A 22,914-nucleotide genomic window follows, 5' to 3' on the forward strand; every position below is an offset into this window, starting at 1 on the left:
ACCCACACACCACATATACCCATGTACACAGGGCTAGGCACAGAAGTTACATATAAACCAGCTTAAGCCATCAGAAAACTGGTTTAAACCTGTAACAGAACAGGAGTTCAGTGCACAGAAACCAGTTTGAAAATGACTGAAACTGGTTTAAGATAAACCTGGTTGAATGTAGTATCAGACTTAACTGATTTGGGTCAAACTGGTTTATGAAACTTCTGTCCCAGACCCCTTCCGGGTTTAAGTTAAATCAGAGTCCCCTGACATCTCAGCATGCTTTGCAGCCTTGGGCTGGGCTGTACTGTGTGCTCCAGCAGAGAAGGGCTGGGGGCAGGAATGGGGAAGGCAGGGACTGCCCCCCCAAGCAAACCCCAGCTGGGGTCTGGGGCCAGGGAGCGGGGTTAAACCCCCACTTCCCCAAGTACACAGCTGTCCTGCCCTGCTAAACTTACTGAAACTTGCTGCTGGCTGTGACTGTGGACTACAAATCCCAGAGGCACCTGAAAGCAGGAAGAGGAAGTGATGAACAACCCTGCAGAGTCCCGTTGCTGTGATTCCCGACTGCAAATCCCAGAGACCTTGAGGGCAGCAGGAAGAGGAAGTGAACACACAGCCCATGCTGGCTGTGCCAGAGAGCCATGCTCTAGTGCCTCCCAGCTTCTGGCCTGGGCCACTGCAGGCATATGCCTGCATTTCCTGAATCAAAAGTGAATGTGTGACCAGTTGTTTCTCAATTTAATATCTGCAGTTTAGATTTACCTGCAAAGACTGAAACAATTCAGCCTTGGGCTTTTTGACTGTCTGTACTTAGCCAGTATATTATACACAATTACTCCACACATGGACCCAGAACTACACCCACCGCATCTCTTCTAGCACTGAGTATGTACAAACACAGCATAACCTTCCGCTATGTAGCATTTGTATCCCAACTAAAAAGAAAATTACTTTCCTACACAAGCAATAAAAAACAACTAGACATCCAATTTCATCAGTGGGAGAAGCCAAAGTCTGAATCTGCTGCAGAGTGAAGGAGCCAACTTTGCTGATGGGTGGCTTTGCTTCTGGAGCTGAATCAGCTGGCTTTTGCACAGAAAGAACTGCCAGCTAAACACAAAGGCTCCTTATAGTCTGTAGCTTGTATGGTTGGATTAAGCTGCAGAAAAAAACTACTGCAGAAATATCTACTTAAATCACAGTGCTCCATACAGCGCCCACAGGTCACATGTGCATATGCAATACACATCCCAGCAGGTAAGCATGTGTACATCTTTCCACATACCACGCACAAACCTGCGAGCAAATCTATGTGTGACCACACACCATATACAAACCCACCTGCAGACGCAAGTACATGCTGCAGTCATAGAAATTATAATTATGGAAGGCTTCCTAACAGAAGTCTGAGAGAATTGAGAAATGGGAGATGGCCCCTCTGTTGGGAGCAGCTAGTGAGTGAGTTTTAGAGACTAAAGGCCTGCAGAGTCTCATCTATTTCTCCACAATAAAACTTGTTGTTAGTTCTTCTCATTCGTGTATGCCTGTATTTATTGAACTTGGTGGTCACTACATGCACCACACACATACCCACTTGTAAATCTCTGGACTCAGCACACACCGTACCCAAATCTCTTCACATGTATAGGAAACCACAGTCTCTGATAGTAGCTGAAGGAGGAGGAGAGACAGGCCTCCTAAGTATGATGATTTGTCATATACAGAGACAAGACCTCAACAGAGAGTTTAGAGCCTACTTTTTATGGCACCTTGATTTGTTATAGTCTGATGTATAACAGTGCCAAGTCTTATGGATACTTTACATATCCCAAACATTTTCAAGGACAACTTAATGTATGGGCCTGCACAAGCATTATTCAACCAGTAGTGGGGGCAATAGTTAAATAATAAATATCTCCAGGAAAAAAAGTATTTCTGCTCTTATTAACAGTGAGAGCAAGAATGGCATTTTTGACAAACAGGGGTATAAATCATGTTTGCCTGATATCCTGGGGCATGAGCTAACTTTAAAGGTAGGTAGAGGAAGTCACAATCTACCCTAATAAAAAATTAGAGGTGGTCTTGTTTCTTCTGAAAAATCTGAAAGGGAGGGACAAGAAATGTGGAAGCTCTGTTGATATGGACATGTCTTTGAGCAGTAATAAATTGGTACAGTTGCACAGTTATTTAAGGTGCACAAAGGAAACTGAGCACTGATGCTCTGAAAGATCTAGTCAAATGACCAGTAATCAGTAACAGAGTTTGTCTTTTATTTGTGAATGCTGGCCCAGTGCAAGCAGATTTTCCTTTAGATGGTAATGAAGGAAACTTTTCAGCTTTCCTTTTTTCACAGCAGCCTTCAAATGAAGAATGCATAAAATGAGATTTTGCTTCTCTATTCCACTTCAGCTGATTCTGTTTTTTACCTCTGCTACAAGTTGTTTAAATGTGGAGATCCTGCTTTAGACAGGAATGGCGTTCAAGACTAGAGAAACATACCTAAGAACTCAGCAGATCACATGAACAGCTATCATCTGTAGAGAGACATAGAAGTGAACGTGAAGCAAGATCATCTGATTAATAAAGAAAGCCAACACCAAATTAACTCTCAGAGCATTGGCCAACTGTTGCAGAAAGGCCATGCAGAACTGAAAACATTCCCCTGCAAGGTTTAACGGACAAGCATTATTCATCCCACAATGGAAATTTTAAAAAAGGAGAGTTGGTTTTTTTTAAATGTGATTGCATGATAAAGAATATATTCAACAAATTATCTCAAAGAAAATTCCTGATCATTATCTGAGCAAAGCTATTCAAATACATTTTTCAAGTTCTTGGAAACACAATTAGGATGAAATTATTCCTGCCTTGAAAGCTGCCAAGTATTTTTCTATTATTCTTGACTGCACCAAAGGCTTTGGTAAACAAGAGCTGATGACAATGGTTTGAAGCAAGTGGGGCAAGAGAAGGCAGCACCACCAAAAAGCATTTTGTTGGATTTTTGAACATGACAGACTGTACTAGCACAGATGCTAGATGCTCTTGTGACGGGCTGGCTGGCAGTGACCCTAGCCCAGGGGTTTTGAAAGGGCAAAAGATGATTGGAGGACTTGGGATTCCCTTTCCTCACCAATCTGGTAATGATTTGGCCCAGGGGTTTTGAAGGGGTGAAAGATGATTGGAGGACTTGGGATTCCCTTTCCTCACCAATCAGGCCCCAGAGATTCACCCCTCATGTCCCCTGATTGGCCCTTTGGGTCACCTGGAGGGAGATAAAAGGGGCAGCATGGCTGACTCAGGAAAGAGATCAGTGAGACACCGTGAGGAAGGAGCTTCAAAGAGCTGATCCAGCGGGGCAGGGTGGAAGCAGTTGCCTCAGAAGAGCCTGAAGGAGCAGGACCTGCAGGCAGCAGTTGAACCCTCAGCAACACGGCACGTGGCCAGTAGGAGAGGCTTTCTGCTGGGCTCCAAGATCCCCTACGAGAGGCTGTGGCCAGCAGGAGAGGCTTCCTGCTTCAGCAAGGATCTGAGCAGCGACCTGAGGGGTTCCCAGCTCGGTTTCCAGCTCCTCCAATCAGAGGCTAGGCAGCTTGGCATGAGGCCGGGGCTCCAGGCAGGTCAAGACCCCTAGCAGCTTGGAGCAATACCAGCACTGGCAGCTGGGTGGTAGCATTCCTGCCTACCACATGGGAGCTCCAAGTTCAAGTCCTAATTTTGGTGACTTGGGGTGAGTGAGCTAATAGGGAGAAATTCCTCTTGCAGTGGAAAGGGGCCACTGTGTTTTTGCCCTTTCTCCCCTTCCAGGTACCTAAGCCCTATATTTCTTTCTCCTTTTACATTTTATATTTTGTGCCTTTTTATATTTTCCCAACCTGTTGTTTGCTCTGCTGTTTGTGTTTTATATTTTGTTCACCCTGTCTTTTGTCAATGATTGTAAGTGTCTAACCTTTGTTGAATCCTGGCCCTTGGGGCATTGTAGTGTCCACTATACCCCCTGATTATGCCTGTTATGTTCCCAGTATTGTTCCCTCATTAAAAGGTATATGGTTAAGTCCCCAGTAGTGGTCTGGCTCTGCTCTATAGGGGGAGGAGAGTCCCTACACCTCCCACAGCACTTGTGCACCTGCTCTGATCCCTTCAATTGGAGAGGGGGTACCTTTTGGAGTATCGCCCAGGTTACACTCTCTTTGATCAGTTAAAAAGAAACAGGACTCTTAGTAACTCTTCAGTAACTTGAGAGGTCATGATTATGCCAGTGGGGCAAATATGGAAAAACAAATACATCAGGAAATGCATTAACAAGTGAATATTTTTTATCCCATGCTATGCTCATTCTTGGAACGTGGTACACAAAGATACTGAAAACTGTTGCACTGCAGCTGGGTATTTTGCAAGAGAGGTCAAATGTTTATACTTGTTTTGTGCTCTTGTCATTGGGAAATGATGTGCCAATACATAGCCCATGTGTTTCCAAAATCATGTGTGTATGTGTATGTACCTAAGAATGACTCTAGGAAAGCAGAGGCACTCAGTTCCAGACCTTGTTTGAAGAGAGAAATAATATTCATGCAGAGTGGGGTCCTTTCCATAGGAGAGATGCATAGAGCACCACCTGTATTATTCTGTAGCCTACTGTTTAAGGTATTTTCTTGGAAAACAAGTGAGCTGGGTTTAAGAGGAACTTGAATGTGGATTTCCATTCCCTCTCTGATGAGGGAGTAAGCCATTAGTTACAGGGGACCTACCTTTTGGTAGCATGTCAGGCACGTAGAGCTATATCTGCAAGTGTAGTTCTAGCTCAGTATGGCGGTGGCTGATCATTGAGTGGCATCTGTATCCTTGAGCAAGGTCCCTAGGCAATATGTCTGAAACTTTATGTAAGTGAAGACTTAGATGTTTAAGAAAGGCATTCAAAAAAACAGCATTTTGACTATTTTGAGGACAGCTCATGAAAAGAGTTGAGTCTCTCTTAAGCCATCCATAGTAGCTGCTTACCTTTCAGCAGGAGATTCACCACCCTGAATTATCTCTCCTGGAGTTGTGTCTTACACTAGCCCTGTTTCATAAAATACAGTGGTGCCTAAAAATATTCATCCAGGTTGCAGGAGACCTGGGATCAACTTCCTTCTGTGATTGAGGGAATTCAAACCGACAGCTCCCAGGAGAGTGCAGTAACCACCAGACTGCAGGTTGTTTCATGAGAGAGCTTCCTCCACCCCTCCCCTGTGAGCTGTTACACTTTGCATGGCCTACTTCAAAAGATTTGGGACAGGAAGTAGAGGAATCTCATATTTTTCAATTAATCTCCTGGTGAGAGCTTTCACCCTGTGTATGGAGGCCCAAGTTGAATTCCCACCTCTGTGTGAAGGGCCGAAAACCCACATTTTCAAAGACTTCCCTAATCATCATGTCAGTGGGTGACAATCTAAAGCCCATGGGTTGGCAATGAGTGAGCAAAGAGATTTTAGTCAGCCCGCCAACCTGTAATGGTGGCAGCAATCAAAAATGTGGGGAATCGGCCACAGTCACTGACAATTAGTGGCAGAGGAAGCAGCAGCAGTGGCTGGTTCACAAACAGCAGCCTGCCTTTGGAATGAGCTGCCTGAACTTGTCCCACCCTTGCTAAAAAAGTTGCCAACCCTGCTATGGGCTATTTCAGGACAGAGCTTTCAAACTCTTTCCTTGAAGCTCTTGCATTCTCCATGTCATAAAGGGCTATTGGATCAAGGAGAGGAGTGCCCTACTTTTTATCCAAAAACCTAGCAATATGAGCACTCACCAGCAATGCCCCTGGTGAATTCCTTCATGCCACCAAGAAGATCCCAATGCACTTTTTCCGTCTCCTTTGAGATCTTACTCCAGAGGGAGCATGACTCTCTGGCTAAGAGGGTTCCAGTTGACCATGGGGTGATCCTGGTTCTGGTTCTGCCAACATCCTTGTGTACAATAGGTTAGTGCCTTGAGTCCTCACCCAAGATGAAGACAACTTTGTCCAATTCTCCACTGAGCTTGAAAGGGTTCAAACCTACACTGCTTAGCACTCAAGAAAGGCCTGCAAGGTTATACCCGAGAAGAGACTTGGAGGCTAACAGGCATGCTCACTCATTCTTGATGAAGCTGTTATATTTTGAGAGAGAGAGATAAAGATTATACAATAAGCTGGCTGCATGGGCTATAACATTTTTATGGACTATATTCCACCAGGCTGTAAGGGTTACATTTGGAAGAAAACAGGTTTATATGGCACCTGAGGCACTCTGTCCTAGGCATCTAATTGGTTACATAAGTGGAGCAGTTAAATGAGAAGCGTGCCCAGACCGTGGCTGAGTGTTAGTGGGGAGAGCTTATTAATAGCCAAGGCCTTATCAGACCTTTGAACTTCACTAACTAGAAGCAGGAGACCAAGGTTAAAATAACTGTAATTAGAGGTAAGGTCTCTGATAATGAAAAAGCAGAGCTGGTAGCCCTCCCTGAGTGGATCATCAGTTGCTGGTGGGAAGAAAATACTACTTCCAACTCTTATAATTAAAAAAAAAAAAAAAGTCTTGAGAGTTTTGGTGCATTTCTTAAAACTCCAGCTCCTAAACCCAGGAATCTTGGCTTTGATTTTTTTTTTTTTTGCTATCAAGTATCTAGAAAAAAGCTTGAAAACATGAATCCAGTCCCTAAAAGGCTCAGGAATCAGAGGGTAAAGAGAGAGAATCCTAAATACATTATTCTAACCCATCTCTTTCCCCTACAAAATGTCTCCCCAAAATCTCATGGCTGTTGAAGTTTCAAGGTTGGCAGTTCTGGGGGAGGTTGCTTATGCTGGTCCATGTTACCCAGCACAACTCTGATAGGTGGGAAGATCCTTCTTGCTGGCACTCTGGCTACTTTAGGGTGCACTTTTTTTCTCCTTTTTGTCTCTTTTTTGTACTTAGGAGGCAGTGTCACAAGACTGTGAGGGGAAGAAGTGCTGTTAGTCCTAGGTAAAGAAAGATTAACTCTGCACAGACCTGGCTGTAGAAGGAACCATATTTGGAGCTTAATAGTTAAAGTCTCTGAGACCATTAAGTATGGTAGGAAAAAATATGGTACCTCTGAGTATCAGACCCTTAGAGGCGTTCAGACATGGCATTGAGGGAAACAGTCCATCTTTTACTCCATTAGACTGAGGAGGGATGTTAATTTTGGAGTACCTGAGGCTAGGCTGTGGGGGCTGGCTGGGATTTTCCATGTGCTCTATATATGCAACGTAAGGATAAACTTTGAAGTACCTTCTTTGGTAACTGTTTCCTCCCCCCTGCTGATGGGTCTGTGTTAACCCACACTTGTGTTGCCTCATTCCCTTCCTACCTTTACTCCATAAGAAGGCGTGTGTCTGATTCCAGGTCAGGCTTCAGCAATTCACGGTCCTGGAAGCTGGGAGATGGGAAATAAAGTCCAGAAGATAAATGGTGCCTTTTAGTCTTTTCTGTGTGTCGCAGAGACTGAAATCTGGCATTGTTGTTTGAAGGCTGACAGTTCTACCTCTGCACAATGTTCCCCAGAGACAAATGCATAAACTATCCATAAACTTTCCTCATGTATCAGGTTCCAACAGAAAGGGATCCAAAAAGGCTTTTAGAGGAGGGATTTCTGCCCTCTGACTATTGCTTGGCACAAAGAACAAAACATGCTTTTCATGGAAAGAGAACCCACATCTCTGCCTCCAAAACAGTAAAACCAAATACCCACTGCTGAACAGCAAAGCGTGTCCAGGGAGGAGATGTGGTGTGAGAGGGAATCCCTTAAGATGCAGCTCCTCCTGAGATAACAGCTGGGGCCCCTACTTCTGAATTTTATTGCTGCGTTTAAAGGGACTGTAAGGTGTGGTTTTGTGGTGAGAGCAGGGAGATGGGACTCCTGGGTTCTCTTCTTGATTGTGCCACTCCAACTGGGGCTGCCTTGTGTACTGCAAGCACCTCCTCCTGGTTCAACATATTTGGGCTGCTTTTCAAAAGCAATACTGCCTTACTTTAAACAAACAAGGTTCCTTGGGTGAATTTGATATCTTTTATTAGACCAACCCAAATGGTTGGAGAATAGTTATTAAGCAAACTTTCAGGTTCAAAAACCCTTTGTCAGGCTAAGGAAGCCTCAGCAGTTGGTGTGTGCTCTTCCTGGATGGGATGAAAAGTAAAGAAGCTTTAAACAAGTCATTTCTGCTCGGTGCTTCCTTTGCACCCATGTGCTCTCTTTCTCTCAGAGGGTGGGAATGATATTTGCCTTCCTGGGAACGCTGGCTAAGGATATCTGTTGTGTTGGCAGTGGTATATGCATGGCTTTCCATCCAGCCTTGTAGGGCACTGAAAGCGTGCTACTAATGTCTTGTCTTCATCTAGTGAGAATTTTGTGCCAGTTGCTGCTATATCCCCCACATCTGCATTTTTTAAGTAGATGATCCAACAATCCCTGTCAAGGAATTAAATCTGGGATCTGGTGGTGTGTTGAGACTAATTATGGGAGATGTGGGCTACCCAGTTCATCCATTGGTATGGTGGAGGAGAGCCACCTGAAAATTAAACTTGCTGGAGATAGATAACTTAAGAACATTAGTGGAAACACCCAAGGATGGTTCCATGGCCTCATTTTTGGGTTTGGCACATGCAGAGGAGGAGGTGGGTGTGCAGGCAATGTTTCTTGGCACTCCATCTGAACAATGTAGACGTGCTATTGACCATACCTTTTGGCATCCCCCTCCCCATTTAAGTTATATGCTAATGGTAGCTGGAAGCCTCAAAAGAAATAACTGTACTTTTACAGATGAAGAGAGGGCATGCCTTCTTCTGAAGTAACTAACATTTTTCACAGTTGCAGACCAGACACCAGACTAGATGGACCTTTCATCTTTTCTGGTATAGCAGGGAGCCAGGGCTTGTAGATTAGCCGGGCCACTGTCAGTTCGAATCAATAGATCTAACTTGTATGGCAAGCAGGTGGGATACTGTCCTGGATGGCTTGTTGGTCTATACTGGTCTGGCAAGTTGTTTATGTCCATGTACAAACAGGGCTTTTGAGGAAATTGATGCTGTGGGCCAAGAATACAATAGCCTGCCAAAGAGTTTATGCTCCAAGGTGTAGTGAACCAAATGTCTTTGAATAAGGTCCCAGAGGCTTGGTAATGATCTAGGAAGAATGTAATGGCCTTTATCTGCATCCTAAAATCTATGAAGTGGATGCCTCAAAATTTTCCCAGCTGCTGTATTACAGGGGCCATATCAGACACTCTCACAGATACAAAAGTACCCTTCTTGTTTCAGAGGCACTGCTCAGAGTTTAGAATTAGGATGAAACTCATCTCTTCCAAGGCAGAACTTAATAGCAGTTGTTTAATTAGAGGCTGATATATCAGCCATCACAGGAGTATGTGGGAGGATGGGTTAAGCCTGGGAGCCATTCAAGGGAGGCAGGAAGCAAGTGGCTGACAGGATACAGGACAAAGCCATTTTTGCCAGTCCCACTAGTGAGAAATTAGTCACCCTCTTCAGTTATGCAGTGCATCAACCAACGGGTCCAGGCATATGTTTAAATTTTGAGGAGAATGAAATATGAGAATTGAAGACACGATCCTCCACACCCAGGAGCCATTAATTTGCCTTATTCCTATACATTTCATATGTAAAATGACTTCTGTAGTCTGGCTTGTGCAAAGATTTTGTGTGCGTGTGAATGGAAAATTGGAGGAAGGCTATTTTTGTGTGAAACACTGTCTCACTTCAGGGACTGTTTGTTACACGTTTCTTGTGTCAATGGAGGGGGCTAGATCCCTGGTCACCACGTCTAGGTGCTACCACTATAGAAATAATAGAAACATGATATGCATCTCTCTTAATACATTTACACAAGGGACAAAAGTGAACCTATACAGTCAGACAAGGTTCCTTGGGTGAATTTGATATCTTTTATTAGACCAACCCAAATAGTTGGAGAATAGTTATTAAGCAAGCTTTCGAGTTCAAAAACCCTTCGTCAGGCTAAGGAAGTTTCAGCAGTTGGTGTGTGCTCTTCCTGGATGGAATGAAAAGTAAAGAACCTACACCCCTGCAACCTATACAGTCACTCCTGAGGCACTGTGCCAAACAGGATGCCAAAAGCCAAGCATGGCCTACCAACTCTGCACATGAACAGATGTAATGTAGCTGCCCTTAGTGTGGTCCCAGGAGTTCCTACTGGCATGTGCCAGGAGCTGCAGTAGGACTGACTGCATTGTGTTCTTTTGGATCATGCTGTTGCAGAGCTAGTGTGCTCCTAAAAGCACTTGTTTGACACTGTCAATATGCTATCAAAGTCAGCATTTCCTGGTGTTTAAGAGCTAAATCCATGAAGGGAGTCAGATCCCTAAGTGCCCTGTTAGGTGCAGACACCCAAAATGTAGGTGCGCCACTTAGATCCTCAAAACTGCTGCTCAGCAATTGCTTGGTCCTGTAGGTGCCTACAGTTGTTCTGTCTGTGGGCATGGACAAAATGACTAAAGTCATGATGCTGCTGAGCTGTTGGTGCCCCATCTCATGCCTGAGCCTCTGGGGTACTCACCTGGGAAGAGGAAAAACAATTTTTAAATCCCCATTCTGCTTGGCTTAGAACAGAGAATTGAACATGACTCTTCCACATCCCAGCTGCATGCCATAACTGCTAGGCTATTACGTAAGCTGCTGTAAAGGACTCTTGCATAAACTTCTGATCTGGTTTCGGTCCCTAACTGCAAATAAAGGCTCATGGTTGAGACTCCTGAGTATAGAGAGTTGCTCCTCAAAGCTCAGAAAAGCCTTTCCTACTAACTAAACAGCTCATCAATCAGTTTGCCGGCTTTGCTGAATCCCATTCTTAGGTGTCTAATTGTCCCCACGCCTGATAGATTGCCACAGGGTGGCAATACACCTAAAAGTTAGGGGTTGCAATGCCTAAGTCTCCTTGCCCTAAGTACTTATTAAAACAATGTTTTGCTGTGTTTTCTTAACACAGCAAATAGACTGTGAGCAGGTGGGGAGAAGGGAGGGTGGATAATATATGCAATTAATTGTAGTCTTTCTTGCTGTGCTGCATACTGTGGTTGCTTAGAGCGTCACAGCAGCAGTGAGAGAAACTGAATCCCCCTGCTTTGAAAGCAGATTCCAAAAACTGAGCTAAAGAATCATCTCTCTAAAGCGGAGGCCAATGACACACATGCGGCAGAGCAGTTCTGAGCCCAGCCAGTAGAGAGCGGTGATAGGACTGTTGCTCACTACACACAATGCATGTTCAGCTTAAAGTATGCTCTCCATTGGAAATGTTTAGATTGTTTTAAATGAAGCTCTCTATTTAGCAACTCTCAGCTGTCAACAGCTATGATGCGGGCCTAAAAAAATATGAAATTTAGTTTAAAATCATGAGATTTAAAAATCAAATACATTCTAGGTTATTTTTCTTGGCCTTCTGTTTGCTTGTTTATCTTTTGGCTATGCCGGAATCATATCCTCAAGCTTTTCCCACAGCACTAAGGAGCAGAGGATAATGAGAACCAGAAACTGCTTTTATATAACTTAATGGAAGCTGATGTTCTCACATGATTCCAAAAGCTGGGTCCTAAAGGAAGCACTGAATATTTAAGACTTCTGATCAAATCATATGAGTTGCCTATACTGCCTTGGGCCTGATTAGGCCCTGGATCAATCTATACCACTGTTCTTTTGGAAATGGTGTGTGTGGAATAGAAATTGCTGCAAAGGCTGGGCTTTTGATGCAATGGGGTAAGTAGGGCCAGAAGAATTTGGAGACCCTAAACAGTTGTTCAGGGCTCCGTAGCATGAATCAATCAGGCTCTGTTTTTGCAGCTAACTGATATTGAAGCCTCTCACTAGATAGGTGTTTTTTGTTTGTTTGCTTCCCCAAAAAGGTACCTTGTGCTCCAGTATGAATTAAATCCACTCTTAGCTCACATGCTACCCCTCACGCACAACATCCTGGCAGCTGCCTTCACCTCAGTTGCTCGGGAATGTGTGTCAGCAGTCACCAGCACGTGCTGCTAAACTTTTCCATGGAGGAACTGAGATCCTGTTCAGCTTTGCTTAGCAGCTAGCTCTTTTCACCCGGAGCCCCTGTCCCTTTCTCTGTGCTCTGCAAAAGCACTTGTTTATTGCAATGCACAACAGCTGCACATGGGGAATATTCTCTCTTTCTACGCAATGCAGGGAAATCTTTGCCTTTCTGCAGACTTACTGGATGCAGTGCCCATATAGATCTATCCATATATAGCAGGCAGGATCACGTCCCTATTTTTAGTCTACCCTGAAATGTTTTCCTTGCTGTGTTTTTTTCTGACACTGATTTCCAGTACCGTCTCCTCTTCACCTTAAGAAAACTCACTCAGGGAATACACAGATAAGGTTCAGGGTAGTGGTAGGGAAATGATGGCATTTGGCCCATACTCTCAGCTTCAAGTTCCACCTATAATCCCAAGGTTAGCTGGATATTTCTGCTAGAATGACCAGCAAACATTTAACTGTGAAATCGTCAGAGATTGTAGTTCACATTCAGAGTTACTGCCTATAAAAACCGAAACTCATAGTGTACATCCCTTGTAGTCTGTCTGCAGACTCAGGCAGGCAGCACAGCAGAGGCAGTAGGTTTTGTCTGCAGTGGAAGGGTCTAGAAACAAGAGACCTTAGACCCTGTATAAATGTGCCACCTCCCTTGCATACAATCCCACCACTGTGTGTTTCTGCTATTGTACTGGATGCTTGCCTAGGACACTGGGTCCAATGGCTTTATTGCTTTTTGCCAATTGCTGCCTGGGTCCCTCTGAAATTTAGAGTGCACAGTGTTGGGACTGAGCAAAACAGCAGCTAACTTGTTCCTCTGCCAGTATCTGCTGAGTTAAGTACATGATAAAGCATTTCCAGTTATGTTGTAAACATTTTGTTACAGTCATAACTGTAATAGGGACTGAAGTGCTGGTTCTGGACAACAGACAGGGGAGCCTCAGGGATTTGCTTTCTGCATTTGCTCTGCATGTTTCTAAAGCCAAGGTGCACTTGGACAATTTTACAGTATAGCCTGTGCGTCACTGACTGTTATTTAAGCCCCATAATAAAGGGGACAGGCAGGTGGCTAACCCAAAACATGAAGGAGAGAATTTATGGAAACAAAATAAGAGAACAAGAGTCAGGGCTTGGACAAAAGGCATCGAAGGAGAGGAGAGCAGAAGAAGCAGTGTCTGTGGAGGAGAAAGGGAGAGAACTGTGAAGTATGTAATTATTTCTTTTATCTGGATTCTTAACAGAGGCTCTGTTTCTGGATCAGGGTGACACGCCTTCTTTACTGGCTCAGCTCCCTGGCTGGGGTCATGCATCCTTCCGGCTGGCTCTTCAGAGCACTAGTTCTGAGAAAAAGACTTAAGACAACAAAACCAGGTTGCTCTCAGATGTAAGTGTGATGGCCACAGAACTGTCAATCCAGTTCCTCTCCTCATGATAAAAGCTTTGCTCTGAAACTGTAGGGACTTGACTTTCAAGAAATTATTTACTCGGCAGGGCTCCTGTACAGCTAACTCTTACACATCATGGGCCATTTGCTACTTTTCTTATTAATTCCCAGCTCCTGAATGTTCTAATGAGGTAGAATCCCAGTTTTCATAGATTCATAGATTCATAGATGTTAGGGTCGGAAGGGACCTCAATAGATCATCGAGTCCGACCCCCTGCATAAGCAGGAAAGAGTGCTGGGTCTAGATGACCCCAGCTAGATACTCATCTAACCTCCTCTTGAAGACCCCCAGGGTAGGGGAGAGCACCACCTCCCTTGGGAGCCCGTTCCAGACCTTGGCCACTCGAACTGTGAAGAAGTTCTTCCTAATGTCCAATCTAAATCTGCTCTCTGCTAGCTTGTGGCCATTGTTTCTTGTAACCCCCAGGGGCACCTTGGTGAATAAATACTCACCAATTCCCTTCTGTACCCCCATGATGAATTTATAGGCAGCCACAAGGTCGCCTCTCAACCTTCTCTTGCGGAGGCTGAAAAGGTCCAGTTTCTCTAGTCTCTCCTCGTAGGGCTTGGTCTGCAGGCCCTTGACCATACAAGTTGCCCTTCTCTGTACCCTCTCCAGGTTATCCACATCCTTCTTGAAGTGTGGCGCCCAGAATTGCACGCAGTACTCCAACTGCGGTCTGACCAGCGCCCGATAGAGGGGAAGTATCACCTCCCTGGACCTATTCGTCATGCATCTGCTGATGCACGATAAAGTGCCATTGGCTTTTCTGATGGCTTCGTCACACTGCCGGCTCATGTTCATCTTGGAGTCCACTAGGACTCCAAGATCCCTTTCCACCTCTGTGCCACCCAGCAGGTCATTCCCTAGGCTGTAGGTGTGCTGGACATTTTTCCTCCTTAGGTGCAGCACTTTGCATTTCTCCTTATTGAACTGCATCCTGTTGTTTTCTGCCCACTTGTCCAACCTATCCAGGTCTGCCTGTAGCTGTTCCCTGCCCTCCGGCGTGTCCACTTCTCCCCATAGCTTTGTGTCATCTGCAAACTTGGACAGAGTACATTTCACTCCCTCGTCCAAGTTGCTGATGAAGACATTAAAGAGTATCGGTCCAAGGACCGAGCCCTGCGGGACCCCACTGCCCACACCCTTCCAGGTCGAGACCGACCCATCCACCACGACTCTTTGGGTGCGACCCTCTAGCCAATTCGCCACCCACCGGACTGTGCAGTCATCCACATCACAGCCTCTTAGCTTGTTCACCAGTATGGGGTGGGATACCGTATCGAAGGCCTTCCTGAAGTCTAAGTATACGACATCCACCTCTCCTCCTGTGTCCAGGAATTTCGTAACCTGGTCATAGAAAGAGACTAGATTGGTCAGGCACGATCTGCCCGCCACAAACCCGTGCTGGTTTCCCCTCAGCATAATTTGTCCTGCCGGGCTCTCGCAAATGTGAGCCTTGATAATTTTTTTTGAAGACTTTGCCTAGGATGGAGGTGAGACTGACTGGCCTATAGTTGCCTGGGTCCTCCTTCCTCCCCTTCTTGAAAATGGGGACCACACTGGCCCTTTTCCAGTCTTCCAGGACCTGGCCCGTGCGCCACGAGCGTTCGAATATTCCTGCCAGTGGCTCTGCAATGATGTCGGCCAGTGCCTTCAGCACCCTCGGATGGAGCTCATCCGGGCCTGCCGACTTAAAGGCATCCAGTTCTTCCAAGTGACTCTGCACCATCTCAGGGTCTACGCATGGAAGTCTTGCTGCTGCCTCTCTACAACCCCAGTGAGAGACTTGTCGTGCCCCTCACTTAGGAACACTGAGGCAAAGAACTCGTTGAGGAGTTCAGCCTTGTCCCCCCTATCTGTCACCAATTGTTTCTGCCCATTTAGCAGTGGTCCTATTCCTCCCTGGGCCTTCCTTTTACTCCCAATATATCTAAAAAACAATTTCTTGTTGTCTTTTACTTGGGTTGCCATCCTCAGCTCCATGGTAGCTTTGGCCCGCCTAACTGCCTCCCTACAAGCACGAGCAGAGGAGGTATATTCATCTTTAGTGATCTCACCCTGTTTCTATTTTTTATGTGCTCCCTTTTTGGCCCTTAGGCTGCCCTGGATTTCTCTGGTCAGCCATGGAAGCCTCCTGGCCCCTTTCCCTTTTTTGCCTCGCTCAGGGATCGTCTTGCTTTGTGCCCGAAGGATCGTTTCCTTTAGGCACAGCCACCCTTCTTGGGCTCCCATCCCTTCAAAACTCCTACTCTGCAGTGCTTCCTTGACTAATCGCCTGAGTGCATTGAGATCAGCTTTCCTAAAGTCTAGCACTTTCACCCTACTAGTTACCTTACCCACACGCCGTCTTATGTTGAATTCTATTATTAGGTGATCACTGTCTCCCAAATGGCTACCGATCTGGAGGTCCCCTATCATGTCATCTCCTGTTGCCAATACCAGATCCAGTATGGCATTCCCCCTAGTGGGACCATGCACCTCCTGTGTCAGGTGGAGGTCCTGTATACAGGTTAGAAACCTGCGTGAGCAATGGGACCTTGCTGTCTGCGTCTCCCAGCAGATGTCCGGGTAGTTTAGGTCCCCCATGACTACCGCCTCTTTAGCTTTTATGGTCTCCGAGAGTTGCCTCAGGAGCCCCGCATCTATTTCTTCCCCTTGATGTGGGGGTCTGTAGCAGACCCCTACCACCAAAGCCCTTTCTCCTTGCCCCCCATGTAGCCTAACCCACAATCCTTCTACTTCCTCAACCTTGGATTCTGTCTTGATGAGGGTTGATGTATATTGCTTACTGACATAAAATGCAACCCCCCCCCCCCTTTCTTCCCCGACCTGTCCTTTCTATACAATCTATAGCCCTCAATATGTACCGCCCAGTCATGGGATGAATCCCACCAGGTCTCTGTTAGCCCCACTAAGTCATAGGTGTTTAGTGCAAGCAGGAGCGCTAATTCATCCTGCTTGTTCCCCATGCTCCTAGCATTAGTATATAGGCACTTGAGCCCTGTGACTGGTGCCTTTGCTGCCCCCCCCGCTCCGAGTCCCAAGGGGCGTTTTGTTTAAAACATACCCATTTCAAGCCTTTTTGGCTAAAAATCTGGGGCTGGTAATCATAGGAGACCTGATGACAAATCCCATGGAGTTAATAAGGTTGCAGTAATCTAATCAAGAAGGATTGAGTCCAGTTTCCTAGACTAAGTACAGACAATCAAAAAGCCCAAGGCTGAATCACTTCAGTCTTTGCAAATTAATCTAAAATGCAGAGATTAAACTGAAAAACAACTGCACAGACAATTACCTTTGATTCAGGAAATGCAGCCACAGTGGCTCAGGCCAGAAGCTGGGGGGCCCTAGAGCACAGCTCTCTGGCATGTAGCCAGCATGGGGTGTGTGCTTGTACCCTCTTCCTGCTGCCCCCAAGGTCTCTGGGATTTTCAGTCCAAAATTATAGCAGCAGGACTCTGCAGGGTTGCTCATCACTTCCTGCTTCCAGGTGCCTCTGGGATTTGTAGTCCACAGTCACAGTCAGCCAGCAGTAGGTGTGAGCAGGGGAAGGGGTGTTTAACCCTCACTCTCTGGCCTCAGACCCCAGGCTGGGTTTAGGGTAAGGCAGTGAGGCCAGTGAGCCAGATAGGGAGCAAAGGAGCAGGGCCAGGCCTGCTCTCTGGAGCAGACAGCACAGCACAGCCCAGCCCAGCCCAGGGCTGCAAGGCATGCTGGGGGACTCTGATTTAACTTGAACCAGGAAAGGAAGGGGTCTGGGACAGGGGTCAAAGGATCAGGAAAGTGTCAGGGACAGAAGTTTCATAAACCAATTTGACCTAAATCAGTTAAGCCTGATACTATATTCAACCATTTTTATCTTAAACCAGTTCAGCCATTTTGAAACTGGTTCATGTGCACAGAACTTCTATTCTGTTACAGGTTTAAACCAGTTTCCAAGTACTTAAACCGGTGTATGTGTAATTTCTGTCCCTAACCTCTGTTAACATTTGATTTATCCTGTGAAGTTCCTATGGGACCTGGTAACTACAGAGTTAAGTACCTCACAACTAATCACTGCAACTGAAATATGCCCTGTCCCCAAAAGCTGATGAGGGGCATCTTGCACCTTGTTTTCAAGCTAATGGTGCAGAGTGTTGTTTGGAGGTTAAGGCTGAAGGTGGTTCTTAATTTACTTTCTTTTTATGCTTTGCTGAAAGGTGTCTTATTATGGACCCTTTTGAAAATTTGCCCCATGATGAAATGGGCATGGACTATGGTCTCCTTGAAATCCCTGGCAAAACTCCCCCTGACTTATTTTGGTTCGGGCTTAAAACAATCCTGAGAACTTTTCAACATCCTGCCCTGTTATATCAGTCTGACATGTTACCTAACACCACAGCTTTGCAGGAGTCTCATTTATTCGCTGTATCCCCTGCATCTAGCAAGCTCTCATTTAGCCTCAGCTAACCTTGTCCCTCCAGGCTGGAACATTTTAATTGCATTCTATTACTTAGCGGTACAGATAATAGCAGGGAATCTTCACTTTACCTATATTACCCCTGGAGGCACTGACACTTCCCTTACTTCCAGCTGACTACTAGGAGAATATTTAAATTTCCAAGGGCTTGATGAGTAGTCTTCAGGGAATGTGAGGAGTAAAGAGACTGTCAGTGCTTAGACTCCAAGAAGGATAGGTTCTTTTATAACAAAAAGGCAAGCTGGAAAGAGTCAAAGTTCACCAAAGGAAACAAGTAAATGTGCAGATCTGTGCCATGGTGAGAAGAGAGGATGTGGAGATAGAGACATCTGAGGTATAAGCTTAGTTGAGTCTTGTTTGCTACTTCCATTAATAATGACCCTAGTACTATTTCTGCAGTCTTTTTGTTACGTCTTGGTTATTTCAAATGAAAAAATGGGGTGAAAAATAAAAATAAATTGCTACCAGAATAGTTCCATCTCAGCCCTTCCCACTAATGGAATCTCAGAACAAGACTGTTTGTTCTACTTCAGACAAGCTTTCAGAGGTTAGGTTGTAAATCCATTTTTAGTTGCAAATAGCATTTATCAGAATGAACATGGGCTGATTGCCAGCTCTTGCAGAGCTTTGACAGCCCAGAGAGGAAACATCTCTTAAAAATAACTGTCTCTGTCTCTACTGCATGTTGCCTTACCCAAGAGATTTCTGGGACATAATAATGGGAAGCATTCATTTGATGTAGTAGAGGCCAGGAACTGGTGGTATTTGCCTGGCATCAGAGAGTCCCCTGTCATGTGCACTTGTTTCCAGCCTTCAGAGTTTTTTGGGGTTTTTTTCCTGTCACCAATGTTACTGCTTTCAAATCTATCTAGCAAATATTAGTAGGCAAAAGGTAAGGACGAGGGATAGGCAAAGGGCCACAGGGTCACTGGTCTGAGTGAAGTCTTAGCTTGTAACAATTGAAAATCCTTGCAATCCTCTTATTACCATTCAGTGGTTTTCAATTATTTGTTGGGCTCAGCCTAGTTCATATCATTCATTGTTCATTTGGGTGACCTAAACTATCCAGGCATCTGCTGGGAGGAGCAATCAGCCAGGTCCGAACGCTCACGTAGGTTCCTAGCTGGGATACAGGACCTCCACCTAACCCAGGAGGTGCACAGCCCCACGAGGAGAAATGCCTTGCTGGACTTGGTCCTTGCCACAAGTGACAACCTGGTGATGGGTCTGCAGGTACTTGACCACCTAGGCGACAGTGATGGAATTTACTATCCAGCGCAGGGTGGTGAAAGGCAGCAAGGCAGAGGCCCTCAACATCAGAAGGGCTGACTTCTGTAACCTAAGAAGGTTAGTAGGAGAGGTGTTGGGGTCTCGGAGCTTCAATGAGATGGGAGTCCAAGATGGGTGGTTGTTCCTCAAGGAGACGATCCTCCAAGCTCAAAGGGAGTCAGTCCCGATGCACACCAAGCAGGACGGAAGTGCTCAGAAGCCCCCATGGCTCAGCAAAGGCATCCAGAGATGCCTAAGGGCAAAAAAGGAGGCGTACAAACAGCAGAAGCAAGGAGCTATCACCAAGGAGGACTACACCTCCATTGCTTGGGACTGCAGGGAGGGTGTTAGGAAGGCCAAAGCAGAGATGGAGCTAGGACTAGCAACCAGAATGAAGGATAATAAAAAGTCCTTTTTCAAATACACAGGAAGTAAGAAGAAGGCACCGGGTAACGTGGGGCCCCTACAGGATAGGCTTGGCAATCTGGTGATTGCGGCTAATGAAAAAGCTGACCTCTTTAATGAATTCTTTGCCTCTGTATTCCTGAACAGGGACTGGGACATCTCCCCCACTAGAATTGCGGACAGACCCAGGGGATGCACCGCCACGCCTAGGGTCAGGGATGACCTAGTTAGGGAGATTTTTGGAGGGGCTGGACATGTTTAAATCAGTAGGTCCAGATGCTCTTCACCAGAGAGTGCTAAGGGAATTTGGGGGGGTCATAGCAGGGCCCCTGGCATGGCTCTATGAGCGCTCGTGGGGCACTGGCCAGGTACCAGAGGATTGGAAAAGGGCCAATGTGGTCCCCATTTACAAGAAGGGGAGAAAGGAGGGCCCTGGCAACTATAGGCCAGTCAGTCTTACCTCAGTTCTTTGGATAGACCTTTGAGAAAATTATCAAGAGCATATCTACAAGGGCCCAGCAGGGGAGGTAATGCTCAGGGGCAACCAACATGGGTTAATTGAGGGCAGGTCCTGCCTGACTAACCTGGTTTCTTTTTATGATCAGGTCACAAAGTTCCTGGATGAGGGCGTCAGGGTGGATGTTGTCTTCCTGGACTTTAAGAAGGCCTTTGACATGGTTTCCCACCACATTCTGTTAAAAAACCTTGGTGACTGCGGCATTGATACCTACACAGTCAGAGGGGTGGCAAATTGGCTAGATGGTCACACCCAGAGAGTGGTGGTGGATGGATTGTTTTCGACCTGGAGGGATGTGGGCAGTGGAGTTCCCCAGGGCTCAGTCCTGGGGCCTGTACTGTTCAACATCTTTATCAGCAATCTGGCTGTGGGTGTGGAATGCACGCTGTCCAAATTCACTGATGACACCAAGTTGTGGGGTGAGATGGGCATGCTGGAGGGGAGGGACAGAATCTAGCTAGATGTAGACAAATTACAGAGGTGGGCAGATGAGAATAGGATGGAATTCAACGCAGGCAAGTGCAAGGTGCTGCATCTAGGGAGAAGGATCCAACAACACACCTATAGGCTGGGGAACACCCTTCTTGTCAACATGGTGGCAGAAAGGGATCTTGGAGTCACTGTTGACTCCAGGATGAACATGAGCTGCCAATACGAGGAAACAGTCAGGAAGGCTAAGTGATGCATCTACAGATGCAACACAAGCAGGTCCAGGGAGGCGATCCTTCCCCTCTATGCGGCATTGGTTAGGCCACAGTTGGAGTACTATGTCCAGTTCTGGGCGCCGCACTTCAAGAGGGATGTGGCTAGCACTGAGAGGGCCCAGAGGAGGGCCACTCGCATGGTCCAGGGGCAGTGGGGTAGGCCCTACAAAGAGAGGCTAAAGGGCCTGAACCTATTCAGCCTGAACAAGAGGAGGCTGAGAGGGGATCTGGTGGCCATTTAGAAACTCACCATGGAGGACCAACGAGAATTAAGGGAGGCTCTGTTCCTCTGGGCACCACCAGGGGTTACTAGGAATAATGGCCATAAATTGTTAGAGAGAAGGTTCAGGCTGGATATCAGGAGACATTACTTTACAGTTAGGGCTGCCAGGCTCTGGAATGGGCTCTCAATTGAGGTAGTGCTCTCTCCTTCCTTGGGGGTCTTCAAGAGGAGGCTGGGCAGATATTTGGCTGGAGTGATATGATCCTGGCACCTGTTCCTGCCTGGGGCAGGGGGTCTGACCTGATGATCTGTTTAGGTCACTTCCAACCCTAAGTACTATGATACTATGATGATACTATTTAAAAAAGCATTATAGTTGACTCTTAGCTGGCATTCCTAGCAGAGAAGCCAAACATGGGATGGGCCATGAAGACTGAATTCCCATTTTCCTGAGCAGCCTATTGACCAGGGGCCTGTTTACAATGGACAGCATATGGGAAGCTTGTCCTACTGTCATGAAGATAAATAAGAGGCTTGGAGGCCAGAGCTATCAGTCTGGCATCTCTCACCAATAGCAAGATCATTTCAAAATGTTTTAAGAATAAACTGATTGCTGTGATTGATTGTTCTGCTGGACAAGGTGGGAGAGAAAGAAAGAAAGAAAAGAAAGACTCCAAATGAGTATACAACATAATAGATGATTTTGGGTGAGGGAACTTACTGGGGAAAGGTTTGAGGAAGATTTTTTGTAATTGTCCCTGGAGAATATTGCTACATTCTGGTTGCTTTGCTGTCTTCCAGTATTCATAATGACTTTGGAAGCTCTCCATGGGGAACCTCACCCAACTTGACTCAGCATTGTGGACAAAATGGGACATCTATAATAGTCACCCCAAGGAAGAGAGCTACATGTAAGTACTGAATAAGTCTGGGTGAATAATGGGTCATGAAGGTCCTGTACCAGCCTGGAGAAGTGGGGAAGAAAGAGAGAGAGAGTAGGGAAATACATTTATCATCACATCTATGGATTCTTTGCTAAGCTGGCTTTTTTTATTTTATTTTATTTTTTTGGGGGGGGGGGTTGGGTTTTTTTGATTGTTACAACAATACCCATCTCCTTTCTTCTCACTCCTCCTACCCAAGGCCTGGTTCAATGTCCTTCTCCAGCATGCAGATTACTGGTTTTGCCAAGCCGTGGTATAAATGTCATCCTGTTATGGAAGCTAACTTCATAGTGCAGTTGTAGACATAGCTAAGGTCTGTCCATCTCAGTAACTGTCTTTTTTTCCTAATATATTTCAAGAGATGGGCTGAGGTGTCTAAAATCATCAAAAGTGCAAACATAAGTGGTACAAACAACACTGGTCAAAAATATCCCAATTTAAATTGAAAAAACCTCACATAAATGTCAACAGAAATATTGTTTGATGCTTTCACCAGGTTTAGGCACACAGGAGAGAGGCCCACATAGGAGAAGAGGAGGGCAGCAGGGTTTTTTCTCGGCACAGGTTTAAATGACATTGCTGCTTCTGAGGGGCAGACCCATCTGTTTTCATTAGATGCTCATCTAATGTAGTGTGACTTGTACATCTTTTCCAAAAAAGTATTGATAAAAGTTGTTGCTGGGTCATGTAACACCTTCTGATATTCAGTAAGCCAGATATTTTGTTAATGAAGGGTATTTAAATTTATTTGAATAAGGCCCCTGAAAGATGTGCAAGTAAAGCGTGATGGGATCTGATGGGCATTCTCCACAATCATGGCTCCTGCCATGCCAAACGTGTTTGTGGGATCGAGCATCAGATCCTGTCACTCCTTATTGCCAGTGCAGGGGGAGCCTGGAATCACAGTCCT

General features: G+C 45.8%; 1 protein-coding gene across 1 annotated transcript in view; it reads left to right on the forward strand.

Moving 5' to 3' along the window:
* The first annotated feature begins 21,796 nt into the window (after nucleotides 1-21,796).
* Nucleotides 21,797-22,914, forward strand: part of ACCS (1-aminocyclopropane-1-carboxylate synthase homolog (inactive)) — a 97,588-nt gene continuing 96,470 nt past the window's right edge. The window contains exon 1 of the mRNA XM_059722768.1: nucleotides 21,797-21,971. The gene's annotated coding sequence lies outside the window, so the exon portion shown is untranslated. The remainder of the gene's footprint in view (nucleotides 21,972-22,914) is intronic.

The sequence above is a fragment of the Alligator mississippiensis genome, chromosome 2 (assembly GCF_030867095.1).
Source record: "Alligator mississippiensis isolate rAllMis1 chromosome 2, rAllMis1, whole genome shotgun sequence".
Taxonomy (NCBI): Eukaryota; Metazoa; Chordata; order Crocodylia; family Alligatoridae; genus Alligator; species Alligator mississippiensis.